At 28.2% G+C, this 11,265-nt stretch overlaps 1 long non-coding RNA gene across 1 annotated transcript; it reads left to right on the top strand.

Annotated features, from left to right (window-relative positions):
* Positions 1 to 5,543: 5,543 nt before the first annotated feature.
* Positions 5,544 to 9,344, top strand: LOC147800779 (uncharacterized). The gene is made up of 2 exons (XR_015431200.1): positions 5,544 to 6,024; positions 7,052 to 9,344. It is a non-coding gene; the product is annotated as an uncharacterized LOC147800779 (long non-coding RNA).
* The last annotated feature ends 1,921 nt before the right edge of the window (positions 9,345 to 11,265 follow it).

Raw genomic sequence — 11,265 nt, 5'->3', positions numbered from 1 at the left:
GGGTACACAGCATGACCCTAAAGTTTACTATGTATGCCTATGCGAAATAAAGTGTTCTGAGAAGCTTAAAATGAGGAAATAAACGTTCTAAAATGCTTTAAAAATTCAAAGACACTTTTCTATGTTAATAAACGGCACGGTATCGGACCTTAATATTGACCTATAAGTTTTAAATTGGACCACGTATTGTATTACAGGGTAATAGTGTACCCTACCACAGGAAATAATTATAGGTCAATTAGGGGGTACACAGCGTGACCCTAAAGTTTACTATGTATGCCTATGCGAAATAGAGTGTTCTGAGAAGCTTAAAATGAAGAAATAAGCGTTCTAAAATGCTTTAAAAATTCAAAGACATCTTTCAATGGTTAACTAACGCAAGGCGCGATATCAGACCTTAATATGGAACCATAATATTTAAATTGGACCAGGTATTATATTACAGGGTAATAGTGTACCCTACAACAGGAAATAATTATAGGTCAATTAGGGGGTACTCTATGTATATTTTAAATAGTGCATTAAAACAAGGAAATTCGAAGACTCTTTTCTATGTTAACTAACGGTAGGGTATCGGACCTTAATATTGACCTAAAATTTTTAAATTGGAAAACGTATTATATTACAGGGTGATAGTGTACCCTACCACAGAAAATAATTATAGGTCAATTAGGGGGTACACAGCGTGACACTAAAGTTTACTATGTATGCCTATGCGAAATAAAGTGTTCTGAGAAGCTTACAATGAAGAAATAAGCGTTCTAAAATGCTTTAAAAATTCAAAGACATCTTTCAATGGTTAACTAACGCAAGGCGTGATATCAGACCTTAATATAGAACCATAATATTTAAATTGGACCAGGTATTATATTACAGGGTAATAGTGTACCCTACAACAGGAAATAATTATAGGTCAATTAGGGGGTACACTATGTATATTTTAAATAGTGCATTAAAACAAGGAAATTCGAAGACACTTTTCTATGTTAACTAACGGCACGGTATCGGACCTTAATATTGACCTATAATTTTTAAATTGGACCACGTATTATATTTCCGGGTAATAGTGTACCCTACCACAGGAAATAATTATAGGTCATTTAGGGGGTACACAGCGTGACCCTAAAGTTTACTATGTATGCCTATGCGAAATAGAGTGTTCTGAGAAGCTTAAAATTAAGAAATAAGCGTTCTAAAATGCTTTAAAAATTCAAAGACATCTTTCAATGGTTAACTAACGCAAGGCGCGATATCAGACCTTAATATGGAACCATAATATTTAAATTGGACCAGGTATTATATTACAGGGTAAAAGTGTGCCCTACAACAGGAAATAATTATAGGTCAATTAGGGGGTACACTATGTATATTTTAAATAGTGCATTAAAACAAGGAAATTCGAAGACTCTTTTCTATGTTAGCTAACGGTAGGGTATCGGACCTTAATATTGACCTAAAATTTTTAAATTGGACCACGTATTATCCCATGCAGCATGAAAGGGCAAATAAACGTTAAAAATCCGTTCGTCCGTTATAAGGTTTTGGGCTTACGTTAAAATTACGTTAATTTCACGTGATGATTTTCACCATTTCTTCATTCGTTAAAACGTATACGTTAAAATTACGTTAATTTCACGTGATGATTTTCACCATTTCTTCATTCGTTAAAACGCATACGTTAAAATTACGTTAATTTCACGTAATGATTTTCACCATTTCTTCATTCGTTAAAACGTATACGTTAAAATTACGTCATTTTAACGTTATCAATTTTCCCTTTAAATATTTCGTTAAAAATACGTACTTAAAATACGTTATTTTAACGTGTACATTTTATCCATTTTTTGACCGTTTTTTAAAAACGTGTTATTAACGAAAAATTGACGTTTTGTTGCATAGTTATATTTACGTAAATTGTTTGAGATTATAAACGTAAATTTAGTGGTAAAAATGTTTCAAGCAAAAAGGATGAACCTGTGAGAGCCCAAGGAAGATAATCTTTTACGTCTCACTTGAATTCGAATAAACTGAACATTGCAGATTTTCATTACAATTCATATTTAATTTTTAGTACTTATAATTATTTTTGTTTTATTAAACTGGTTATAAATATTTGCTTGTTGATAATATTGAGTCGGCTCATTATCAGTAACTGACAAGGGAAATATGAGTTTTAATTCTTAAAAACTAAACTATGATGAAAATTAAGAAATTTTCCAAAATACTGAATAAAGTAAAAATTTTCCACAACTTGACATGCAACGAACATAACGTAAAAACACATTATACTTAAATTTAAATTATCTCTGTTCAGAACAAGAGTCGTGGTGTAGTGGTTACAGCGTTCGCCTCAAGGGTACGGCGTCCTAGGTTCGAGCCTACCCTAGAGTGGGATGTTAATATGCGAATACTAATAATTATTATTATTCAAAGATCTTAATTTAAAAAATTTATTTTTTGTTATTATGTAAAAATTGATTCACTATTTTTTTATATTGCAATTATCGCTCGCCATACGAGTTTATAAAAAATAATTTATAATATACAATATTCTAATTATTATTTTCTACTTCAATCAACATGAAATAGAAACGATTATTTTTGGTTAATTTTGTTAACATTTATTTATTAATTTCTTACTTTGCAATAATCGCTTACCGTATATAAGTTTTTTCAAAATAATTGCTAAGAAATGTGTCTACTTTTAAATTCCATGTTCTTACTGCATGAAAGAGACATTTACTTTATTTTAAAATACTGATTTAATTTTTTTTCCTTCCAAAAACTTCATAAATTGTAAAAATAGAATTAAAGTATTTTGAAAAATTTATCAATCTTGATTCTTTAATGTATATAATATTTATTAATGAAAAAAAAATATACATATCAAAAGACAGGTAAAAAGATAATTCTCATAATTTGTTTTCGTAATAAAATTTAGTGTGGGAAGTTTTAAAATATTGGTTGTTATTAAAAGACGTTTTTACACGCAACAACGTTTTTATAAATTTATTAAATTTTGCTTTGAATCTTGAATTTTATAATCTGGAAATTGCTTAATTATAAAATCTTAATTGCAATAAGTAAATTATTTATGAAAATCATATATAGTAAAAAATAATATAAATTTATAAAATATAAAAAATAATAAAAAATAGCATAAAATATAAATAATAATTGTAAGTTTTGTTGTAATGTCAGAAAAATAATTTTTTTTATAAGAGCAAGTAATGATAATTCTTTATTTCTTTGCAAAATATAATTTATGAGTGAGTTTTTGTGTATGTGAAATTGAATACTTTTAAAAATAGTTAGAGCGTTAGTTCGGTTTATTTTTCCGAACTGTCAGTTTTAGGCTTTCTTGCATTGAATAGTCTGTTTTTTTTTTTTTTTTTTTTTTTTTTTTATTATCATATCGGGCAATAATGTCACATAACAGGGAATTTTAGTAAAATTTACCTAGGGACACAATGCTTGGAAGGTTTTAAATAGTTAATGAAGTTAAATAAATTGTTTTTAATTATTTAGAGCATATAAATAAAAAAGAAAAGGAATTAAGTAAGGAAAAGAGAAAGTTCCTCAAAAATTGAAGTTAAGACCTAAATTTTGCAATGCTAATACATAGATCCTAAAAAAAAAAAAAAAAAAAAAAAAAAAAAAAAAAAAAAAAAAAAAAAAAACCACCTTTAAGAAGAAAAAAAAGGTCCCGCAGAGAGCTGATCGTTAAGACACGGTTCCCAACAGATCACCGAAGTCAAACATCACTGGCTGCGGTCAGTGTGCGGGTGCCACTTGGATCAGTCTGCGTAGGGACCGAGGGTGTGCGGTATTGGTCCTCGTTAAACTGTGCTAACGTAAAGTGCTCGACTTCGCGCGCATGTCGTCGGGCTACCGAAGCGGGGGTGCCATCCCCTCCGCAGAGGATCAAAATTGTGATGGCATGTCTTCGGATCATCCTCCGGGATGTTTCCCAGACCGTCGCCAGTAGCCCATTGTGCAGCTCTAGTGCGACGTAAATTAACAACAACAGCAAGAAAAAAAAGAAGAGAGAAATTAAATATTTGTTTTTTTCATATTTTGACATTAGTGCGACAAATTTTTTTCTTTGTTTTTTGACCAAGATTTTTTCATTTAAGCTTAGTTCCTGGTTAATAGGGGTTTTAAGGGCCATTCTAGTCCTTGACGGGGGCGGTGCTCGATCCTCGACACCACCGAGTACATGCGATATATGTGCTATTAAAATCTGTGGAATCGAGAGACCTGTGGTCGATCGCATTGCTGTGCCAAATGTACAGGGATCTGGAGAAAATTTCCTACCCCTTCAGATTTAAGTCTAAATGGATGATAAGCCTAATGTACAGCTCTAGTGCGACGTAACTAAAACTCCTACCTTCATTAATTCGTCGACACATTATCTGTTTACACTGTGTTATCTGGGAATACAATTTCAACAAAATCTTTTTAATGTATACATACATTGCTTTTAAAATGAAGACAAATATCAGCAAGCGAAAAAACAGATTCATAAGAATTTACTTTTTTTTTTTTTTTATCTAAAGCACTGAAGAGGGAAACAGAACGTTTAACGAAAATGGATCCTTCCAGCTGAAATTAAATATAAAATTTTTAATATATTATATGAAAATAACTTGATCCACTAGAAATGTTAACAACTTGACACCCTTTTTTACCCTTATTGTTATAATCAAGTTTTCAAAAACATGATATTACCTCTTTTTTTTTCTTTTCTCCAAATGAAATCGTGATTTAAAAGGTGCTTTTTATTTAAATGTGTATTTTTTTATGTAATAAATATTTTATGAATTTTTTCAAACTATTATTTTTAACACGGTCATCACCAACAACTAAAAATGATACCTAAATCGTGAGACCATGCCTTTATACATGCCAATTAATATATGTAAAATCTTCACCCACGCAGACGAGAAAAACAAAAAATAAGCACGAAATTTGAGAAATAACATGTAATCATGATATAATAATTAAAATTAACCAGAGATAAATAAATGTACATGTTGATCCCATATTATGTTAATCGATAAAACTTTTACATTGGTGGATGTAGTTAGATTAAATCTTTTTGATTTGATGGAAGACCTAACGTAGAATGTATTCTACAATATCTTTCTTACTCTCATTTCGGATTAAATGGAAATCCTACAATTTATGGTTCATTGATCAGCCTATATGATGCACAAAAAAATCAATGTATATTGTTAGTTTTACAGTTTTAAAATATAACATAATTAATGTCTCATTTAGTTAAATTAAGTACGATCCTCTAATTCCTAACGATTGGATATGAAGTTCCTGGTTAGAGGAAGCAAAAAAGTGTAATCTTAAAATAAATGATTACGTATTTTAAATAATCTTGTATGTCTTACGAATGAGTGATCTTAATTTATAATATTTATTCATGTTTATCTTTTAATAATAAATTATTGTTATAATAATTTTACATTTCCAGAGCATAAAACAGCAATTTTTATGAATTCATGAAAATTAAAAGCATTAAAATCGAGTTTTTTTATGTACAAGCTATTCAAATAATATTATACTAGTAAAAATAAAATACTATTATATCTCTGTAATGAAAATAACATTACATAACAATATAATTCCATTTTTCTTTAAGTCATCCGTCAGGTAAAATAGTAATAATTTTTTTAAAAAAAGCTTGACAGTTTTATTTAACTTTTTTAAAAATATTATATGAAAGTTATTCTACAATGTAGCATTTTATTCCAGGTTTAATTAGAATAATAATAAGAAAAATAAGAAGAAAAATCAAAAATAGAGAAAAAATTGATTAACAATATAGCTTCAAAAGTACTCTCCACATTGCTTTCAGTTATTTGAGTTTTCGTTTTACAAGTGGATTAAACGATACTAAGTTTCAACTTTTCACTCCTTTTCCGTGGGAGCAAGTTCTACACAAGGATTGCTACCCCTACATTTATTTACATTGTTGCACGCGTGTGTTTACATACGCCGAATTCAATGGTAAGTTCTTTTATTCCTTACTTTAATTATTACTATTTTAGAATGTTAATTCATTATAATGCTTCACTGTCAAAAAAAGTAAATAATTATTGTAGTTAATTCTGCTTGAAATAAACACAAATATTCTAAGCCTATCATTTGCGAAGTTTAACAAACTATGACAAAACGTAACGATTTTGGAAAAAAGCAAGAGAATTTGTTGAATCTCATTTACTGTGCATAAAATGTAAAGAGACGAAATACAGACCCGTTATATACGATTGTTATGCAGTTAAGATATTTTTAATAAAATCATGAATTTTTGGAAAGTTTTCTGATGGCACCTAAGCTTAATCAAGGAATATTAATCTGAAATACTGAGTTAAACTAGTTGCGATCTTATGTAAAAAAATATTCTATTTTAAAGCTTTAATTATCAAAATTATTAAATTAATGCTGCATTATTTTATTCACCTGACAAATTTTGTTGCTATAATAAATAACAATTAACAAAAAGTAACAATTATAAGCATTATTCTGAAGATAATACTTAAATGTTATTAATCATGGTTGACTTTACACATCAAAATATGAGTAGAGGGGATATTTTCCTTCTGTGATTTGCTGCGCCTACTATTGTGGATTTCAAACTTGCATACATTTATAAAAGAAAACTTGTAGAAGTTTGCCAGGGGGTAGTGGCTACAAGATATACCCTGTTGAGTTTCTTCCCATGTTTTGTTTTCAGTGTGATGATAGCCACTGGAAGTTACCAAGACCTGTTGATTATTCTGCCACAGGTGATGATAAACAAATTTTCCGGAGTAGAAAAGAATTTTAGCTAGATTTATAATGTAAATTTTTCTGTTTCACTAATTTTAGGGGATATTTCCGTATATTAATCTGTCACACTAACTACAATAGCCAAGCTACCAAATAGATATAAACTTGAAATTTTTTATAAAAAAAAACATGAATGTTTGCCAAATGGCTACGAGTTATATCTTTCGAGTTGGTCCCTTTCTGTGATTTTTTTACTTTCTTTCAGTTTCTCCGATACCAGAAGTTGCCAAGACGTGCTGATTATTCTGCCATTGTTCCTTTTATAGAGATCTGCCCTGATTTTATGAATCAAATAAAAGGGGATGTTTCCCTATTTGAACTAGATCGTGCCAACTAAAAATGTTGAAACAAAAAAATATATATATATTTTGTACTTTGCAAAAATTTAAAAAGAAGTATGTAGAAGTTTTCCTGAGGGTTGCTTCAACTTATAATATTCTCTGAGTTACTCCCATTCTGATATATTTTCTTAATTTTTCGTGGACCGCTGGAAGTTTATAAATATTTATCCATAGGTAACAACATAGAAATACTCATTAAACTTTTAATTCCCTATTAGGGTTACTTCTGTATTGTGAGCAGTTATGCCAACTGCTATCGTCCAGGCACCAAATAGATTTCTAACTGCTAACTTTTTAAAAGAATATGTAAAGGTGTGCGAAAGGTAGCTACGAGTTATACTCTTCAAGTTGATCTCCGTTCGTTAATTTTTTTTAGTTCCTCCTGGTTGCTGCGTGGAAGTTGCTTCGAAGATATAGTGATTATTCACCGCCAGATCATGATACGGGCATTTTTCTTACTGTTTTGCCTACTCAGTACGAGATGGCATTTTTTTTAGCAAATGAGACGAGACAAGTTTTATGTGTGAAACAGTCCTATCATATTGTTATTAATTTGAGCTGTCTTATCTACTTACCTACTATTGTCTTATAAAGTATAAAAACTATTAGTTGTTGCATTTTTAAAAAAGTTTAGTAGTGGCATTTTCTTTTAACTTTACCTTTTTAAAGAACCAAGGGTTAAACACGCTTGATTGGTGTAAATTTTACAAGAGTCTATAGCAGATGGTTCTTCAACCAAAATGTCGTGGAAGTATCATCTTAACAAGCTATTGCAAGAGAAAATCTCACATGGACAAAATAGTTTTTTGACTATTTATTTTGCAACATGATATCTTAAAAAAAAAAAGAAAAAAAAAACACCCAGTTGAACATTTGCTGGAAATTTTTCTTCTTATTTTTGAAACAGTTTTTGAAATTTATCAGCTAAAACGATATGGAAAATAATTGCAGTAATTTTCAATATTAAATTATCTTTAGAATTATTCTTATTCAAGCTTTTATTTAAATTTACATTGCTGTTTAAAACTTTTTTAATTCTTTTATAGTCACTGTATTCTAAAAATATGCCTAGGCAAGGGTCTGTCAAGGCCAAATTTACTACCGTTTAGCAGTACCTTCACAAATTCAACTTTAGAAAAAACATTAGTTTCACAAAATACTTTTTCTTATAATTTTATTTTTGTATTCCTTACGAAACGATAAATCCATATTTTTGCGTTGATTTTTTAATGTAGTTTTTAATTTTTCTCAAATTATGTCTAAATTTTCATAAAATAGGTACCTATCAGAAAAACCTAGACAGACCCTTGCTAGGTGAAAAAGTTCAATTGAAATTTTTATTGCTAAATTTTTCTTTTAAACAATTTTTGTCTTGGTTTTTACCTAGCTTTTTACATTTCTAAAAAACTTTGTTTTTATTAACTGTATGACACAGTAATTAAGAATGTTTCTATTATTGTCTTTATTCTTATCTGGAAAATATGATAATTGGAAAGACTGAGATGAGATGTAAAGCTTTAAAATTTTATTTTGAGAATTAAAATAGATTTTTCTGTTTTACATTTGTATATAATCTTTTGTTTTTGTTAGCATTTTTAAGATAACACAGCATTTTAATAACATATTTCTAATAGATTATATTTTAGTTAATGTTGCTTTATGGATACTGCTTTACAGAAAATATTATTCTTAGCATGGAAGTTTTGTTGTAACAATTATGATAATTTTTTTTTCTCTTTCTATTTTACTTCATAATTTTAGTAAGTATTTCTGGTTTAGTTTTTTGTTTTCCCTTTAGCCCATTCCACTAATATAGATAAGCATGGAGTAATTTCCAATTATAAATAAACTTATTTATTCGTAAAAAATATTTATTCATGAATTTTTTTAAAAAAAATATTGCTATAAAAATATATTCTGCATTTCACCATTTTTTTTTAGCAAACATTCTGCCAAACCATTACTCCTTACTTCTCTAGTTCTGAATAATAAATGTGCCCATATAAACAAAACAAAATATGTTTGAATTATTTCTATGTTTTTAAACGTATTAACTGAATGAATTTTCTTTTTCATAATCTATTGATGTACTTCTGAGGAAGATCTTTGAAAAGGATCTAGCTTTGAGAATGAACCTCCATCAAGTCTCATTTGAAGGTACCTGAATTAAGTATGTCTAAAGAAATAACTGTATTTGAATTGTTTCCTTTTTTCTTGTGCTTAAAAATGGGTAAAAAAATTCGTGAAATTATAAACATGATCAAATCAATTGTTAAAAATTATTTCAGATTACTTTTGCTGATTTTAAAAATAGTAATTAAACATTGTTTACATAGGCTGCTCATGCTTCAATAATAGCAAATAAAAGTACTCAAAAATTTGTCTCTTAAAATGAATTATCATATATTGTAAATATATTTTCCATGTACTGTAGAATCCTAATTATTTCATGCACAATCATCAGCCTTTGCACTATTCAACTAATTTATAATAGAAGTTTCTGGTGTAAGTTTTATCGTTAGTATCAAGTAGAATGGTAAACTGTTACTGTTTTTACCACCACTATTTTTGCTGTTCCAATGTTTAATTTCACTGACACAATTAAAAAAAAAATATGTGTTTTATCTGCATTAAATTAGTTTTTTTATTCATAGTCCTCCATAAGTTCAAACAAATTCTGAAACTTCTAATTTGCTTTTAAGAATTCTTCAGCGATTATGCAGATTGATGAATCCCTCAAAGGCTAAGGCTACTCAAACCAAACATTTGGCAAACATTAAAATGAATTATAAAATGAATAAACAACATCAATTAGAAATTCTCGGGGAATTAAGATTTATGCATATTGCTCAGTATTTCAAATCTCCGTGGCAGAATCGCAGCGAAATGGCGACATTGTTGCAAAATTTTACAGATCTCTTGCAGAAATATTTTTCTCTTGAAAAGAAGAAAATATTACTTTTCTTTTTTACAGAAATATTTGAACATGCAATATTTGAATCATGCATTTAGATAATCAGTTTTTGACACGCTCAATTTTCACCGATAGTATCATAAATCGACGTAATGTTTTGATAGTATTTTCGGCAGTTATTGATATTGATTTTCATTTGGTTCTTAACCATCTTGATATATTTAAACAATATGGAAAACTCGAATCGTGCATTTGAGTATCTATTTTTTAAGGCTATCTATTTTTATTTTTTTTTAAATTCTATCGAATTTTTAGAAGTTATAGATGTTGATTTCTCCTTAAATTTTAAATCAGATATTTTTTATACGATATTATTTATTACAACCTAATTTCAAAGTGTAACACGCTTTTGAGGAGTCCAATTTACGTAATTACATCATATATTTTTTTTTTTGGGGGGGGGGCAATTGCTACTACGGATTTCATGATATTTAATATTTTTTTATTGTGATGATTATTTACAAAATGCGAAGAAGCTAATAAAGTGTGTGTCTTCCCACCAACAAAATGTGAGAATATCACCCATAATATTAAAAAAAAATTATTTCGTGTTAAATTAAGAAAATCATTATTATTTTTTGTTAACACAGCGTATTTGCCATTTTAAATTAGCAACATATATGTTTGTCTGTATTTAAATTATTTTGCAATTAGATCTTAGTGCTGGAGAGTTTAGTCGCAGATAGCTCAAAAACATTCTGCCACAAGATTTCAAATTATCCTTGTTTTAATTAAAATAAGCCAATTGTATATATGTTTTTATATATATATATATATATATATATATATATATATATATATATGTACATCTGCAGTTTTCTACAATTCTGCATATTAGAAATTAAACTGTTAATATTGTTAACTTTAATCAATGATTTTATATCTATGACTATACATATGATATTTTCTATTTATATGATATATCTGTCTATGATATTATTACTTTATTTTTATAAAGTTTTTTTTTTTTCAATAACTTCTGCACTATATTATTATGCTTACATTAAATGAAAAATTTTTTGATTTCATACTGTTTGAAAACATCTTTTATTTAAATATCTTATTTTTCCAAGTGAATGTTTTTGTGTTTATTATTTGGTGTTG

The sequence above is a fragment of the Parasteatoda tepidariorum genome, unplaced genomic scaffold (assembly GCF_982258835.1).
Source record: "Parasteatoda tepidariorum strain Cologne lab strain unplaced genomic scaffold, Ptep-v5.0 scaffold_176, whole genome shotgun sequence".
Taxonomy (NCBI): Eukaryota; Metazoa; Arthropoda; class Arachnida; order Araneae; family Theridiidae; genus Parasteatoda; species Parasteatoda tepidariorum.
The sequence above is the reverse complement of the archived record's forward strand: the minus strand, read 5'-3'. Positions and strand labels throughout refer to the sequence as shown.